The sequence below is a fragment of the Pteropus vampyrus genome, unplaced genomic scaffold, assembly GCF_000151845.1.
Source record: "Pteropus vampyrus isolate Shadow unplaced genomic scaffold, Pvam_2.0 Scaffold107, whole genome shotgun sequence".
Lineage (NCBI taxonomy): Eukaryota > Metazoa > Chordata > Mammalia > Chiroptera > Pteropodidae > Pteropus > Pteropus vampyrus.
In genome coordinates, this window is record NW_011888888.1 from 422,936 (window position 1) to 441,814 (window position 18,879).

The following is an 18,879-nucleotide window of genomic DNA, read 5'->3' on the forward strand; positions in this document are numbered from 1 at the left end:
AAAAAAAAAAGATACAATCAGGGTAAAGTATTTAGGAGACTTTGTCCTAACAATTGCCAGTATTACTATTATGCATACTTGTGTTCTGGAATCAATTGGTTGTTATTTAAAAATCACTGTTCAAAGACAGTGCAATATGACCTTTCAAATATGGGACTTACATAAATGTTAGACATAATTTTTGGTTAATATACTCCAGATTAAATTTTGTTCAAAGGAGTGATTTTATTATTTGAATTAATCTGATATTGCTAAGGTAACTTGTTGATCAGGTATATGGTTATTTATCTTTTATATGTCTCATATTCTAAAACCATCATATTTAAACTCTCAGAATCATTTGTCAAATGTAATTTATAAGTGAACTGCAACTGTGTCCTTGCATATGACTAAGAAAATTGCGGATTTTAAAGCATTTTGCTCTACTTGTCATATATTTCATTTCACTTTCTATAATTTATTTCAAACATATTTTATTGATGTGGTTCATGTTGTTTCCTAAATTATATAAATGTTGCTTCAATTTATATTCCCTGTGTTTCAATTCCAACTGTAAACTAAAAAATCAGGTGTTTAGAATTATAATTTAAAAATCGCTGTTATTTAAAAATCATTGTTCAAAGTGATGTTGATCACTGTAAAAATCACTGCTTAAATGAAAACATCTCATTTAGGCAGATATTCTTACTTCACTCATAGCAATACATAACTAGAAGTTATTTAGAATATTTCCTTCCAATTTTTATGAATGTTTATTTTAAACTATTTCTATTTTCATTAAAAATGTTGAAGAATAAAATAAGAAAGTATCATTGTAATCATATGTATTTTATAGAACTATCTTATTAAAATAAATTTTTTTTATACTTAAAAATTAGGTGATAGATATTTTAACAAGATTTTAATGTCAATGTTATTGGCTTCCAAAGTTTTTCATAAATTAATTCCATTTAAAAGAAAATTCTACCTTTGATTTATTTTTTTTCCTCTCTGAAATGGGTCAACTTTATAGACTAATCTGGGAACCTTACCTTATCAATTATTTAGGATACATTGCATTTTAAGTTATAATTGTCCTAATGATTATTTCAATGCTAATCTGACACTTATTTATTACGTCTTTAGTCTTTACATATAATTGCTGATGCATTGATCCCTTTATTTCAAAATAGCCTTTACTTTTGAAAACAAATAAATTGAATGATCAGTACTTTTTGAATATTGGCATTTAAAAAAACTTGGACATATTCTCACATGAAAATATAAAGTTTTTTTTTAATGTAAAGTTCTATGTCATCAGAAATAGAAAAAATGGTTGGCTCTGTACTCTGTCAGGAAAAGAAGGGAAGCAGAACATATTCATTTGGAATAGGCAGATTTACTGTGAACAGAGAAAAATGGTTTAGGCTGTGTGTAACTAATGAAATAACATATATATAAAAAGGGAAATGCATTTACCTAAATGTTTTGGTTTCAAGAAACATTGAGTGATTAACCCACCCCTCACCCCACCCATTTTAGAGTCGTTTATAAAATAACCAAACTGTACAATTTCAATCTCATTGAGCTTTAGCAAAGGTGTAGTAAAAACACATTTACAGAAATTAGAATTCAGTTTTCAAATATGAAAATCACAGAATAACTGGTCAAACACAGGAATGGTGTATTTTTAAAAAAATTATTCTTGGCTCTCAGGAAATTCCCCATAAGGAGATTTCACTTTAGTATCAGTTGTGTAGCTCAGAGAGTAATTTTCACCATGGTCACCTGCCATGCCCATCTCACTGAAGGCAGAGCTTCTGAAGAGTTGAGTGCTGTACTTATGGGTTAACCAATTATTTCTAAAATGTGTGATTCTCTAAAGCTATACATTTTTTTTTTCTTCTTTATTTAATCTCCTGTAGGAACCAAGTATAGTTACTGGATTTTGGGATGTGCAGAAGGATCAGTACAAATGTACAAATTTTGATTTGTGGTTAACGGCAGCTCTAATCACTCAAAAACCAAAGCTAAGGTAATTTTTAGAATGCCACAAAGAAAATTATAAGAACTCTGAGGTTCCAAAGTAAACATTGAAAACTCAGGTTACGTTTTAATGCTGAATTAGCTTTCCTTAGGAAAATAAAACTTTATTTTGAAAACAAAATAAATTAAATTTTATATTGATTAGAGAATTCTTTGAAACTTTAGGAGAGCTCATGAGAGTTTCAAATAAGACTGGTTGTTGATGTACACTAGTGCCCACATACCAAGTGACCTGGAGAAGGCATGGTAATAATTTGCCAAAAACTGCTACACTCACCTCAGAATCTTCTCTCTCTGCCCCACTTTCCTTCCACCTGTATCTGACCTGCTTCTTCCCTTTGACTCTCTCTTCCCCCATTTGTTTTCATTGTCTTTCCTCTTCTGCTTCCTTCTGCCGTGTCACACGTCTTTGCTTTCCCTTTCCTTGTCCTTCCTCTTTTCTGTTTTACAACTCTATTTCTTTGCTCTTTCTATTCTTTCTCTTTTTCTTTCTTCCCTTCAGATTTCCTGTCACCATCTCTACTCTTTTTCTCTCCTGAAAGATATCAGTACATTTATATCAATTATTGTACTCATTGGATATTTGCAATAATGTAAGTGGGTTATTAGGCTTTTATATTGCTCTCTTAAAAAATTAATGTTATTTTTCTTTCTGTGACATGCACTTGCCCTTTTAAAATTTATGGGTTAGTTATTCCTAATAGGAAAGTGGGCCTTCCTTCTATACTATAAAATCTCTCAGAAGAACCTTCAAGACTGTAGCTGTTTAATTCTGAGTTAGCTACTTTCCCCACTGTCAGTTATATGGTCAAACTTCAGATTCTGAAGTTCATGCACAGCAGCACATATATACAACATTTTGGGACACTGTGGAAACTGGAAAACTGCACATTGAACTAGCTTGGATCTCAAAGGAAGCTCAATTGGAGATGTCTTGAGTGCTCGATTATATAGAATCTTTTCTGGTAAATTGATGAAGGATTGTTTCTATCATCTCAGTCACTTCAAGTCATCTCATTTACTTGCTGGGTCATTACCAACGCTCATAATTGCCATTGCATAGCTACGAAATAGTGATGCCACCTTTTTAGGTACTTGACACTCAACAGAGGTTAAAAAGGGGGTGGGGGACCTTGGTGTAAGGCAAACACTAGATTGGGAGTTAAGAAGGGAGGTGTATAGCCCTGGGCTGTCCCACAGTCTTTTTTGAACAAGCTCTATTGTTTTGTACCATGTGAACTCTAATATCTGTTCCAGCTCAAATATTCAGAGATTTCTTGGCCGAGAGCTCAGACTTGTTATACTAAAAAGAGAAATCCGGAGAGGCACAGTGATGTAGTAGAAAGAGTTCAGTTTTGGCAGCAGACAGACCGTGTGTAGATCTGTTCTCTGCCACTTTGGGTTGTGTGCCTTTTCCGAGCCTCAGTTTTCTCATTTCTAATGTAGAAATAATAATAGCTTTATTTCAGGGCTACAATTATTAAATTAGGTAATGGATTTAAAGCACCTGGCACACAATAGAAGCTTATTAGATCGCAGTTGTTATTATCGTCTGGTACAGTCAACCAACATTAGACAAGGATATTTGAAGCATTGTATGTACAGCTAGGAGCTATTCACTCATGCCTGTTCACTTATGCCTTCTTAATATGTAGCACATTTCAAAGGAAATTCCAAATTGAGTATATTGAGGAGAGTGGTCACAAAAGTAAAAAATAAAAAAAAAATCACTGGTCACCAAATACGTATGAAGGTGCCTCCTAGCCAAAATAAATGTATGATTTGCCTAGAATGGAAAGAGTTAGTATAGTTCTAGTCCCACGAAAATTCTTATTAACTTAGCCAATTCCTAAGTCAAACCTTTCTGTTCCTAAAGTGAATATTCTTCCTTAGTTGATGGTCGTGAAAAAACCAAATTGTATGTGTTTAGATAAGTAAGAACCTCAGTTTAATATATTTTGTCAAATCCTATAATATATATTTCTATAACCCTATGTAAAATAATTTTAAAATACAAAACTATTTCAGTCAAACTAGAACTAAGATTGATTTTGATAATGGACCCAGAGTTCACCAGGTCCTCAAGGACTGAAGGAGGAAACTTAAATCCATAAGTGGTTAAGTGATGAAGTGAAAGGCCACTTCATTAACAATAAAAAATATGTTTGTCAGGATAAAGGCATTGGGTGGCCAGTGCATTCTGTCTGTCTGCTGTATCGATGTTTATATGGGTGGGCAAATGGCTATTAGTAGGTCGTTTGGGAGCATTGAGTTAGATGATCTCAACAACATCATCGTCTGGGAAAGCTTCCCTATCTAACTCATGTCAGCTGGGCTGGTTGGCATCTTCTTTCCTAAATAGTATTGGAAGAAGATTATCCTTGTTAAGATTATCCATAATGCCTTGTTATGTGGCATAGATTGCTTGTTGTCTACCAAGTCATTACTAAAATTCCCTTTCTTACTGATTTTGTCAAGAATAACTGTGTGTCCAGTTAAAAATATCTACCTCCAAGGCTCCCTTGCTATGTATTTAGTGAGATGAAGTGGAACTTGACTGGGTGGGTCTATAAGAAGGTTATTGATAAAATAGATAAAGATGATTTTGAAAAAGACTCAGCAAATACTTGCTTTTTGCTCTCCCCTTACCCATTTCTTCTAGTCAGGATGTGGTACAACCATCTTGTGACCTTGTGGATAATGCTCACATATTAAGGATGGTGGGTTTGGAGTATAGAAGGAGCTTGTGTCTTTATATGTTTGAGCAGCTGTACCAGCTCTGGAATACCTCTTCTGGACTTCTCATATCATAAGAAAAATTAGGTTCCTGTTATTTACAGCTGAATGTAATCCTAATGATTTCTTATAAGCACACAAATGACCCAGTTTACATTCTCTTTTAGGTCAGTCATAATTCTTGTATCAAGTTATGAGTTGCTTTGGTCTTCCCATAGAATCACTTTTGGTCACCTTGATGAAACTAGGATGTTTCCTAAGACACTTTGGATAATATATTTTCAAAATATTCCTCAAGGTGTGTAACTTCTGCAGGTGGCACAATAGTGCATTTTATGTCAACTTTTCTAGTAATGCTTTGAGAAGGTAACTTGTGCTGGATCTCCAATTTCTGGAGTTTCTTATAATTGACAATTTATGTTAGTTCCTTCACTGAACTTTGTTTCCTATCTCTCTAAAATGCAATATTACCATATATAAATCCTGTTGACATGAAAAATACTTAGATATGTGACATGGTTGTGAACATAAACTCTGTCCCAACCTTAACCTTGTTTGTTATGTCTGGCTCAGCCTCTAGGACCAAATCCAGCATTGTCATTTCTCTTGCTTGCTACATACCGACAGAGGAAACAGGCCTCTCAGTCTTACTTTCAGGAACATATAATCTTTTTGTTTGGGCCACTTTTGTTATGAATGTTGAAATATCCTATGATCATAGTTGCAGTTCTTTTCATATTTCCTTTTCTGCATAAACACTTCCTGCATTCCCATCCTGCAGAAAGATGTTATATGTCCAGTGTTTGTGATGGAGGAATATAAGGAAATTAGTTGGTTTTAGGCTTTTTTCAAAAGAGTGGATTCACAGTCCCATTCCAAGCATCAAAAAGATTTTTAAAAGGCAACTCAAGGGCTTATAAATAAATTAATAACAACAACATTAACAATAGCAAACCCTAAATAGCATTTAGTACTGCCAGGCACTGATCTCAATGCTTTATATATATTAATTCATGTAATTCTCACAATAATCTTATGAGGTAGGTACTGTTATCTTCCTTTTATGGATATAGAAACTGAGTCACAGAGATGTAAATGTTTTGCTCAAGATCACAAAGCTATTATACAGGACTGCTCTGTCCATCTTGCTTTAGCATCTGTACTTTTAACCAGTATGCATTTATTTCTAGAAATGACAATTATTTCAAGAAAGGGATAATAATATGAAATAATAAGTCCATTTAAGGAAGAGAAAACAAGGAAAAGTAAAAGCTAATTTTGTTTTTTAAAATAGATCGTAAAATCAAACCAGAAAGATAATATCCACAGCTAACAAGGCCAGAATTTTACGGTCCTAGATATTCCTTGACTAGATGTTATCTTCCAGATAAAGCACAAAGCAATCATTTAGTATACTGTTGACCTGAAAGAGTTAATATACCTTTAAAGTACGATGACAAATAAAAATATAACAAAGCGACTTGCAAGTTTTGTTCAAATTTATTTTTAACATTTTGATGAATGTAACTCTTATTAAGATTTTAAAGTATATAGGAAATTTGTTCTCTGACTCGCTAATAGAATTTAATTAGGACTGAATACAAGAGGAGAATTATAAACTTTGGCAGAGAGACATTTTAAAAGACTTTCATTGACTCATTGACTTTCATCTTTTTGTAATGTATTTCTTTCTTTAGCATATTCCTTAATTGTTATCAGTCTGGAGGTAACAGCCTGTGAAATTGAGTGATGTGGCATACAATGAAAGTTCTGGGTGACAACTCAGATCTTTCTGTGGTGTTAGACCTGTTCACTAGTCACAGGTCTGTTCTCACAGTGATATTGACACCAATGGCATAGTATTTGTTTCGCACTTGCCTTTGTAGAGTTATTTTTCATACATGGATTATATCTTTAAAGATCACTTTTTCTTGAGCTCATTTGAGGAAAAAAAGCCATTGTGGAGCAACCTCTTTTGCCCTTGCCCACAGTAATTCACCTGGGTCAGATATTAGCCCTAGGCTTTGTGGCAACCAGGTGAGGGTGACACATGAGAGATTGCCAGGCTGTCAGTGTCTAGTGCCGAGAAACAGGGCCTGCCCTTGTGTCATACTTACATTAGTAATACAAATGTTTTCCTGATTTGTCACCATTATAGTTTATCCCTAAGTTTGCCATTAGATCTGAACTGGGATCCACTGAGCCCTGGTAGAAGCTAAATCAGAGGGTGGAGAACCCACAGGGGTTCTCGGAGGGCCTGAAGCGAGGCCCATGCTTTCACTAGGAGAGGAAAATTCTCCTCATTACACTTTAACAAAAAGACAGTAACCTTTATAAAGGTATTATAAAAAATATAGAGAATGTTCACATATAGATGTTTTCTCAGGTGGGACAAACCAGATTGTTTCTCCTTTTAGCATTTGCCGGTGAGCTGTGCCAGGCTGTAGCTCTAATTGGTAAATCTGTGAGCCTCAAGGGTGGGGTAGGAAGCCATATGACTGCTCGCCTAGTGATTTGACCTGATGCAAGTATTAAACCTTTTATAATATTTCCCTCACAAATGGTTTTTGTCAGCCTTTTAACAGAAACTGTGGGGCAGACACTTCAATTTCAGTAATAAGTTGTGAAATATTTTAAGTATATAGAAAACTACAATAGAAAATTCAAAATTGGTTTCACTGATGAGGACTCAAGGGATACCTGTCTATGTTTATTGAAGTTAAATGCAAAATCTCTGTAGATAAGCTCTTTACAGTTGTTAAAATAATACTCATTGGTTTGACCTGCATTTCTGAATGATTTTTGCTCTAAACAAGTTTGTCCTGTCCCACCTATACTACTTGTTCCCAAGTGTTTTCACAACATAATGAAAAGCATGGAAGCCCTGCAAACATAGAAAATTAGGAATTCTTGAATGAGGTACATATTTGGTTCCCATCCTGTAGAAGCAGTCGTAAAAAAAAAAGTCTATTATTTTTATTAAAAAGACAAATAAATGTTTACAGTGAACACAAAGGACGTTTCCTCTTAGAAATGTTTGCTAGTGAAAGAAACATTTATAATCAGAACTTAAAGATGGTTTTTGGAATATTACTAAATAAAGGAATTTCTTAAGCTTTTATTTTGCCAGTATAACAGCCTCTAAAACTTTATTTTTACTTATGTTGGAAAATTGACCTGATTCGAAGACTTAGGAGTTTTATTAGTTACCATAGAGCCGTACAGTTTGGAGAGTGGCAGGTTTACGAGGTGGGTTAATTTGCAAAAAGGAAGGAAAACCCAAACATTAGACTTAGAATGATGACAGTGTATCAAGGAGGAGGGAGCGATCAAAGGAATCGTAGTGGTAAGAACTATGATTTTCTGGCTTTTCCGATTTTTCTGATTTTCTGAGTGAACCCTCTTCAGCTCCTTTCCTTTCTTTTGTCACTGAATTCTGATTCCTGAGATCACAAGTCTCATTGGCCTTCCTGGAGCATGCCCATCCAACTGAGATGGTTGTTGGGGTAGGAAGGGTATCTCTCCAAAGGAAAATTGTGGTGCTATTACTCCAACGAAGTGGGTGTAGGTGGGGGCAGGCAAAAAAACAGGTAATTGCACCGTATTCAATATATATGTTTAAGGGAGTGAAAAGGTGTGGAATGGTCTCTGGGATAGTAATGTGCTGTTTACAACACAGGCCATGTGGAGAAGCACTGTTCTCTGGGGTTCATAGCATCCTTCATCAGATGTGAAGGTTTTTGTGGGGAGGGACGGGGGCAGAATTATCTTCTAATTATATATAGGGCTAGTCTAAAAATGATTTATCATGCTTTTGTAGATTTGTGAAAATATCTAATTCTCCTCTGAAATCTGCACAGTGCAGTACTGACTGCTGATTCTTGTACAAGAAGCTTAGAGTCTCCCAGGGATCTTACTTTACTCTCAAGGGAGAGCAAAGGTAAATGAATGAATACATGGCTCAGTCTTCATGCATCACTGTAGTTAAAATGCTTCTGTCAGTCCTCAGCTTACTCAGGACCAAAGCACCACTTATCACAGTTGATCACCCTTTTCTCCTTGACACACTTAACATTGGCCTCTGGGATTTCACTCCCAGTTTCTTCCTACCTCCCTTAGCCTCATTTGCTGTTTCTTTCTCTCCTCTATGACCCAGGGTTCTGTCCTTGCTCCTTTTCTCATTTTCATCTACCTCACTAGGGATGCCATTTATTCTGATGTTTTAGATGTCATCTAAAACTATTTCTTACTCCCTATGCAATATCTCCACTTGAATGTTTATTGACATCTCAAACTTAATATACCCCAAAATGAGCTTCTTGTCTCTTCTCACCCTGCCACCCCCAAAATAGTTCCTTGAGTCTCCTCAACTCCATTATTGCCACCTGAGTCCTTAACAGTTGTTCAGTCCCAAAACCTTCTTTAACACCCCACATCTGATCCATCTGTAAGTCCTGCTGGCTTTACGGTAGAACACACCCAGAATCTATTGTTGCCACCACCAGCTCTTGCCTGGATTATGGTCAGGCTCCTAATCACTTGCCCTGTTTCAACACTTGCTCACCTTCATTCTAGTCTTAAAACAGCAGCTAGAGTGATCAGTTAAAATAAAGATCACATTACTCCTTTGCTTCATACCTAGGGCTACCATACGTTCCGCCAGGTTGCCTGGAATAGGCTTGGTCTGCCTCTGTTTTCCCAGTGTCCCATCCAGTTTAGCATTTTTACCAACATAGTTGCCCAAATTTGAATGACAAATTCTGTTGTGATTCTATCCATCCCTCCCCATATCTCTGAGAAAAAGAGATAGTCCTTGGCATAGCCTATAAAGCCCTGTAGCAACTGGCTCCTATTTTTCTGATCTCAGATCTTACTACTTTCCTCTTACTCTTCTACTGAAATCATGAGGGCTTCTTTTTTGTTCTTTGAATGCATAAGGGGGTCTGTCCCATCTTGGGGCCTTTGTACTTGCTGTTCACCTCTCTAGCATGCCATTTCCCAGAGAGCCTTACGCTTCCTCCCTTCCTTATTCAGGTCCATATTCAAATGTCGCCTTCTCAGTGAGGCCTTCCCTGACGACAATACGTGTAACTGTTGTCCTCTTTCTGCCCAGTACTCCATATCTCCCTGAACTGCTTTACTTTTTTTTCATAGCTGTTTTTATCATCTACATATTTTACTTTTTACCTTGTTTGCTTTCTGTGTACCATCAGTATAATGCCTTTAAGCTCCACTGAGGTTGGGATTTTTGTCTGTTTTGTTTGCTGCTCTATTGCCAATACCTAGAATAGTGCCTGGAACATAGCAGGCACTTTAAACATTTTGATTTATTGAATCAATGAGCAAAATTAGCACTTAGGAACCCTGTCTAATCTTAGTTAAAATTGTTGTTTGAAAGTGAAAATGTCAAAATAATTAATTAAGAGAATAATTTATGAAGATGGATTTGTGAGTATAATTTCTAAATTTTGGCTTTTCAATCCATGATAACAATGTTTAAAAAAAAATCTGAAAATCATGTTTCTACTTTCCCACCCTCCAAACTTAGAAAATTCTCATGGCTTTTGTGAGACTGTGTAATGGTATTTATAGTCATCTGTTGGATTGGCTTTGCTTTAACTGTATGTTAGCATATCCAAAAACGTTCTCAGCAATTAGTGACTATAATTATTAATAGAAACTATAATAGACTTTAAACTCTTATTCCCAGAAGCTGCACCATAAATAAATTTGAAACAATTTTGATGAATGGGTAGCTAATTTGTATTTAAATTTTCATCTGAATGGGAATAAATAATGGGAAGAACAGGGACTGAAATAGTTTGGCTCTGCACTCCACAGATATGTAATAACCTTATGAAAACACACAAAAAAGGACACTTAAAAAGTTTCTCAAAAGATTTTATCTTTTAAGAGAAATCTATTTGGGCAGAGATTAATCTACAAAGGAAACAGTAACTGAGAATTCTGGATCTTCATTAAATTTAATTTACTGATACTCTGTAAGTTGAGAGGATCAGAGGTTCCAAACTTGTGGATATCAACACAAATGTTTCTAAGAGTTGTTAGTGAGAATTTCTTAAGTCTTACAGATGAGATTTAAAATATTTTTCTCACTTTATTTCTAACATATTCAGATACTTTAATTTATGAGCTTTTGAAATCAGAAGAGACTTAACTCCTAGAGATTTGTTGTGATACATAGCACAGGCTCGGGACTGGCTGTGTTCATTTTTGACTTTATGTTCAAGCTGTGTGGCCTTGAGCAGGTGACCTCACCTCTCTGTGTTTCAATTTTCTCTTCGGAAAAAGAGCAGTGACGATTGTACCTGTTTCATAGATTTGTTATGAAACGTCTATGAGACAATACGTATAAAGAACAGCACAATGCCTAGCACAGAAAATAATGCTATTATTATCGTGGCATACTTCTGATATTTTCCTGCAAGTAAATAGATCTATACTTACAATAATAGAATTTATAATCTTTTTTCTCTTAACATTATGTGCTCATTATATTGACATTAAAAAAACAATTTTAATGGCTACATAATATGCTTCTGTCTGGTTGTAGCATGGTTTATAAATTTATATATGTTTGACATTTTGGGCATTTTCATTTTTTTAGTGTTGTAAACACTGTAATGAATATCTTTGCATATCTTTCACATTTTGGCAAAAAAATTTTCCACTAAGTTGAGGTCTTACTATTTTTCTCATGAATTTTTATATGCACATAATGTTAATATATTTATGAAAACAGGTGTATCTTTCTTTTGCTCTCTCATATTGCTTTTGTGCTTAAAGAGTCTCTTTTCCTACTTAGAGACTAGGTAAGTATTCACATGAGTATTTCCCCTATCTTATTATATTTTATGGATTATGTTAACTTGCATGTACTATGCGTACATTGATCACATTTGTGTTCCTTTTCTTGTGGGGCAGGTGGCTCCCCTAGAACTGCAGAGGCACTCTGTTACAGTAAACTTCTGCTATTACCAGCTTTATCTTAGCTACTATTAGAAATGCTCTTGAAAAAGCTGTCCCATGCACCATATGGATTGAATTATTGCTACTGACAGCAGTGGTCAAGTGCAAATGCCAGATGCCATACTTGAGCTTTCGGGGACCTTTGCTTCCTTTGACAGGATATAGTTCACTCTCCTGCACACAATTCTTTTTGGGATTCTAATCTGATTTGTGAAACACCACTGGATCAGAGAAATGGCCCATATCATGAATTCACTCTTTCGCTGATGGCACTTTTTTGGGGGTGCAAATCATAAAAGCATTTCTGTCTAATCTTGTAGCACATATAGATTACCTTATGCTTACATACATTGGCAGTGCGTGAGGCATCTGCCTCTTTATCAAAGAAAATATTAATAAGCCATGAAGTGAACACATGAAATGCAAACTGAGTTCTTTCTAATTCAGCTCTCAAGCTACTCTTGTTGCTCTCAACTCTCATTTTATCTTTCTTGTAAGCCTGTCTAACATGACACACTTTATCTCATCATGGCCTTCTCTTTTTCTAAATCTAGTGATGTTGAACTTCAGAGATCCTCAAAGGATGACTGCCCTCTCTATTCCACACAGAAGTCAGGTGACTGATGCAGTAATTGTGGGACATGGGATCTTCCCATACCACTCCTGCATTCCAACCCTCTCAGTGTTTCTCAGTGGGACAGTGCTGTAACTCTTTGCCCTGTAATTCTAAGAAGTATTCAGTGGGAAAATTTACAAAATTTTGTTATGAGATACTGTGGAATCCTCTTTGATATTGTGTTCAGGACTGTGCCCTTCCAGTGTGAAAAACTAATCTCTAAATATGATATCTTACTTGTAAGCAATTTGTGTTTTTATCCATCTGTGTACATGCAGACACAAATAGGATCAAACTGTACCTACCACAGTTGGCTTTTTTCACTCAGCTGTATGTCTTCTGTATCTTTCCATGCCAATAAATGCAGAGTTTGATCTTTGTTTAGTGGCTACATGGTCTTACATTTTGTGGATGTAAACAAATATACTTAACCCCTCTAGTATTCAAATTTGGGGTAATATCTACAACATTGTGAGAGATTTTTTTCACTCGTGGTCATTATTTATTCATTGATGCTCAAATACTTTCACAGTATAAATAGAACTGAAATTTCAGGTTCAAAATTTATTAATAACACTAAGACATTCACACCTATTGCCAAATTGTCCTCCAAAAGATTACATGGTTTAACATTTTTGTCCAGCTGCCTATCACCAAAGCTGGGCGATATAATTTTTTGTAGTCTGCCAATTTTATAGGTTTGAAAACTACTATTTTATAATTATTTTATTTTTACTTCTTTGATTACTAGAGAGATTAAATGTTTCTACTATCTTATTACTAGTGTGTGTGTATGAAATATCTGTTAGAGCTTTTGCTCATTTTTCTTTTTTAAAATTCCTCTTTTTCATATTGATTTGAAGAAATATTTTTTAATGTTAGTAATTCTTTGTAAAATATATGTTGTCAGTATTTTTTCCCTCAGTTTGTCATTTATCTTTTGATTTTTATGTAGTTATACCTGTCAGTTGTTTCCTTTATACAGAGTGAGAATGACAATGTTTAGTGATATGTTCTCTGGAATCAGACGGGCCTAGATTCTAATCTTGGCTCTGCTAGTTTTTCTTTTACAGGTGATTCTCATTATTTGTGGCAGTTGTATTCTATAAAGTGTCTGCAAACACTGAACTAACAAATACTAAACCATTGTTTTTAGAAGAAGCATAGAGTTAGGTTTCTGTGAATCTCTGGTCACATTTTCATGACTAATTAATGCATAACTTGTTTTATGTGTATTTCTGTCTAAAGACACCTTATGTAAAATATATTGTTGATTCATTAACATTGAACTCATGGCCTACAGCACTATGACTCTTGCATGAATGTATTTTCTTTGTAAGGCTCACTGGAGCCTTCTTGTGCTGGGAACACTGCAGAGCACTTCAGTACTATGCTTGGAGGCCATTTTAAACAGCAAAATAACCAACAAAACCTGTACATGTGAAAAATGTGGCACTAAATATATCTCAAAAAGGACATGAGACATAAGAAGGCAGTGTGTTGTCTCGTTTGTTGACCTCAGCAGGGAATGTGCAGTTGGGTGAGTCAACGTTTTTTGCCACTCTGTGCATGTCCATGAAGACTGTGAAAGCACCTCGAGTGTCGATTTGGGAGTTACAAATAAATATTAGTGAGCAGGTGAATTAACAAATATAGAATCCATGAATAATGAGGATCGACTATACACTGCTATAAAGTTACTTAACCTCTCTAAGTCCTCTTTATAAATAAAAAAAAAAAGACTTACATCATAGTGACAAGACAATAAATGAGATAATGTATATGTGGTATATAGTAAGCTGGTGAATGTTACCTGTTGTGTGGTTTCTGACTTCAGTGTACTGCATATAAAAGTTTTCTGAACCTTCCAATTCACATTTTTACACCCATTCTCTTAGTATTTTAAAAATGTTTGGTTTTTGTGTTTCTCAAATTCATTTGGAATGCATTTTGAAAAGAATGGTACTGATTAATTTTTTCCTGTATGTTCTGCCAGTTTTCCCAGTTCCATTTATTGAATAGAACATTTTTCTCCCATTAATTCTTAACTACTCTAGTCCATAGTATAAATGATCTTTTAAATTATATCATCTACTGGCCATTTCTAGTATATAGGAATGTTATTGACATACATATTTGTACCTAGGCGTCTTATCGAACTCTGAATGTTTTTACAAATTTTGGGGGATTGATTTTCTTCCATTTTTAGGAGGCATTTTTAAGGCATTAAAAAATGAACAGGACAGGATAGAGGACAAAGCCAGATTGCATACAAACCAGAAAGGGGTCACTACAATTTAATTTTATATCTTGCTGAATAAAATTTATTACCAAAGGCAAAAATAGTACACTGATATTTTAGAATACTTGAGGGGTTTCAAAACCCCTGCTTATAATCTTTAATTTTTAAACAATTCCCCACCTTTTCCTTGTTTTCCATCTTAATAAAACATGCAGTTTGGAATTGGCTACAGTAGGAACGAAAACACTGTAACTGCAGAGACTTTATCCAGAGTATTTTAGGGCAATGATCCCATCTAATTTTAGAGGGATTGGATGAATTGCACAGAGAAAGGGTTTTTGGTGGCTCTGTCCATGCTAGTTCTCTGGTGGGACATCTGAGAGTGGGGCAGCCACTCATTCCTGTTATACAGTGGATATCTCTGCTCTTTCTCAGTTATTTTTTATGGGGCACCAACTAGTCCTCAGTAGTGACTACAGATACCTGCAAACCTGGATATCAAACCAATTGATAAAAGGGCAGTCAGTGTTCCAAGCACCATTTCTCTTCTCCTTGCCTTCAGCCATATTTAACAAGCTGTTTGCTTGACGATTACATATAATGCATCATAAAGTGATATTTAACCTCTCATTTTTTTTATTCGAGGGAAGAGATTTTATTTCCCTTAAAATCAATAAACATTTGTTGAGGGTCTGCTTTGTAAAAAGTATTCTGGTTGGCCAATGAAATAAAAATGTTTGATTTTTCTTGCCATCAAGGGGTTTGTAAACTAGTTCAAGAAATATATACTCGAAAATAAAACCAAATGCCAAGTACAAATAACAAACAATAAACAATGTGGCAAGAAATCACACTGGCTACATGAGCTATCAGACTTTAGACACAGGAGAAGCCCTCTGATCCAGAGCAAGCAAAGATGTTTCAGCATAGGCCTTGAAGCATTTAGAAGGGTAAGAGAGGGAAATGATATCTTAGGCCTGAATTGGGGCATAAGCAAAGTAAGGCTGTAGAGACTTCTAAGAAAGATTTCGTGGACAGTGAGCGAATAGTTCTGCTGGAGCTGAAGAATTTGTTAAAAGAAAGGCAAGAGGTATGGCTGATTTTAGCAGGTTCAGATTGAGGTGTCCTCCTTAGTCTGTGGGCAGCAGAGAACCACTGAAAGTTTATCCACTGGGGAGTTGTATCTTGAAAGCCTGTTTGGAATTTCCAGCTGGGGAATCTTCTGGACTTTACTGAAGTACAGATCTCCATTTGTGGACAGCTTGTGGGTGTGCAGCTTTGGAGTTCCCCGGGGTAGGCATGAACAATTGCTTATATCAGCTGGTGATCAGTGAGGTGGAAGATAACAGGCCCCACTTGTCTATGGGAAATGTTTTGGTTTCTTTATATAGTAGGGCTGTATAGAGTGGACTGGAGCAGTGAAAGCCTGAGGAAGGGAAACCAGGCACTAGGTTACTAGTAATAAGAGGGAAGGCAGTCTAGCAAAGTAAGAGCGTGGGTTCTGCTCTAGGTCTGAGTGTGTGAGAATCCTGCCTCCACCTCTAAGCCTCAGTTTCCTAATCTGTAAAATAATAGCACTTCTTTCATAAGTGCATGTAAAAGGCCTAGCCCATTATCTGGCATATATTTAATGCTCAATAAATATTAGTTATTACTGGGGCTTTGGCAAAGAGGAGGCTGGAAAAGATCACAGGGCAGGATAAACAGGCTTGATTAATTGGGTGTAGGGAAGAAACAGAAGACAATTAGAAGTGATCCCAGCATTGGATTGTTGAAAAAATGATGGAAGCAGTAGTAGTTGAGAGAAGTTTTGAATATACAGGTTCTCATGTGAGTTTGTGGATTCATTCAGTGTATTTTTCTTCAGGGGAAAGATGTGTGAATTACTGTAGGACAACGAAATATTCTAAAACTGGCAGTTTGTTTAGTTCATCCAAACTTAGGTTTGGAAAATAAAAGAGGTACCATAGCCTGGCTTCTGGTACATTTATCTCTAATCTAAAATATTCATCTGTATTTTGTAAAAATAATCATAATAGATTTTTTCATGTTTTATATCCTTATTGTCATATGTTGTGTGTAAAAATTACATTATTCAATCTTAATAAATTCTAAATATAAGATTTTGACATAGTAAACATAGATATAGGTAAGAATAATTCAATGTTAAAAATAGGAAAAGAGCAAAGAATATTGGTTTAGACCAGGTAAGTTCTTAATTTAGTTCATAAAATTAAATAGTTGTTTAAATAGTTTTACTTTTATTTATTTAAAATATTTTTTATTTTTCAATTACAGTTGACATACAAATTTATATTAGTTTCAGATGTACAACATTGTGATTAGACATTTATATAACTTAAGAAGTGATCACCTCGGAAAATCTAGTACCCATTTGACACCATACATAGTTATTAAAATATCAGTGACTCTATTCCTTATGATATACTTTATATCTCCATGACTACTTTGTAACTATCAATTTATGCTTCTTAATCTCGTCACCTTTTTTACCCTCTCTGCCAACCCTCCCCATCTGGCAACCATCAAAATGTTCTCTGTGAGTTTATTTTGGTTTTACTTGTTTCTTTATTTTGTTTAAATAGTTTTAAATTAAAATTTTTGGTATAAAAATCTTTTCCAAATATTGACTGCTGTTCACATAAGTGTTCTAGATTCTCTAGCTTTGTATGAAACAAAGGACTCTGCTGTGCTGGCCAAAAAAAAAAAAAGAAGAAGAAAAAAGAAAAGGTCTGGGAATTGCATTGATCCAGCTGTAAGTGGGAAAATATGTGAATAAAATGTGTTATCATTGCCATTAATGTCAAGATTAATTTTCAATGCCCAAATGAATTATTTAGAATAGAGTCCTAGCCTTTTTGATACCAAGAGACCAAGAACTGAAATATGAAGCAGAGTTCTTAAATTATCTAAAAATGATGGTTTCATTATACTGTTTCTATTCAAAGACATGATTTTAAGAGTATGACACGATAATATTCAGTTTTATTTTTTTAAATTTCTCATTTGAAAAGACTACTCTGTAATGTATTTTCTACCAAGTATGTTGATGAAAGTGCTCAAGGGCAATCATTTTATTCATATAGACAAAGGTAATTTATTGATTTTAAATTCTGAGTTTTTAAAAGTATTTCTTGTGATATATTGATTTTTTACACTTATTTAATGCACTTTGTGTTCAGTAGCCTCTGAATATATCTATAAGCATCATTTAAAAAAATCCCTATCATTTTGATTCTAAAATAGATGTCATAAGACAGCAAGTTTAAAAAATCTTGGCCCCCAGGTCTATAAAAGAAATAAAGATTCTCTAGCCATGAGTTTAAAAAGCACAATGCATTTATGTAAAAATGTGTTTTTAATAACATTTTTTATATAATAATACTTTACCTTTTTTTTTACAATGCTTTGAAGTTTGCAATGTGGCTTCATATAAATTATTTTATTACAGTAAATCTGTGCGGTAGCATTATTATTATTATTATTTCATTTTTCTTTTTAAAATTATTATCCTTATTTTAGAGACGACAAAATAGAAGTTCAGAAAGAGTGGGTGACTTGTCCAGAGTCTTATGACCTGTAATTGGTGGAGCTGGCATGCACGCCCAGGTCTCTGGCTTGAAGCCCCTGGCTATGACTTCTGTCAGAGTGACCCTGCTCAGCATTTCTCTTCTAGTAGTCTCATTTTACAGAGGATTACTGGAACTAAAATATTTGAGAATGCCTTGGTGACTGTAAAGTGGTAACTTTGCATAAGGATGAATGAAATGACAGACATTAAGTGCCTGTGTCTGTGATTTTATTTTTTACTTTTTAATTTTGGATCATGAAAAGCAGAGAGCAAAATGGAACTTTCTAATCCTTTATACAGCCCCAAATTTAGGCACCACTGATTTAAATAATTTATTGAGTGGACTCACAAGAGTGACTATTGTGATAATTGTAGATTTTGCCCTGAGTGTTCTGGGTAGGTGAGATATTTTTTTAGATAACATCAGGTGGTGGTGGTTGATGCTAGATATGAGACCCCCTTAAGGTCGTCTTCCTGCCAGCTCTGGTCTAGAAGAGAGATACAGCTTGATTCTCAAATTGGGTGTAATTCATCTCAGTTAGTCTAGGAATAGCCAGTATGCTGAAGTGGGTTTGTATCTACAAGGTTATTTTGATTAAAAAAAAATAAAAAAAGATAATGTATGTGAAAACTCCTAACCTAGAGAACTCGTGAACTTCATCAAGCCTTTATTTATCT

At 34.9% G+C, this 18,879-nt stretch overlaps 2 protein-coding genes across 4 annotated transcripts in view; both read left to right on the top strand.

Moving 5' to 3' along the window:
* ORC5 (origin recognition complex subunit 5) overlaps nt 1–18,879 on the top strand; it is a 275,932-nt gene that overhangs the window by 211,075 nt on the left and 45,978 nt on the right. The gene's annotated exons all lie outside the window — the stretch shown is intronic.
* RELN (reelin) overlaps nt 1–18,879 on the top strand; it is a 482,573-nt gene that overhangs the window by 4,363 nt on the left and 459,331 nt on the right. The gene's annotated exons all lie outside the window — the stretch shown is intronic.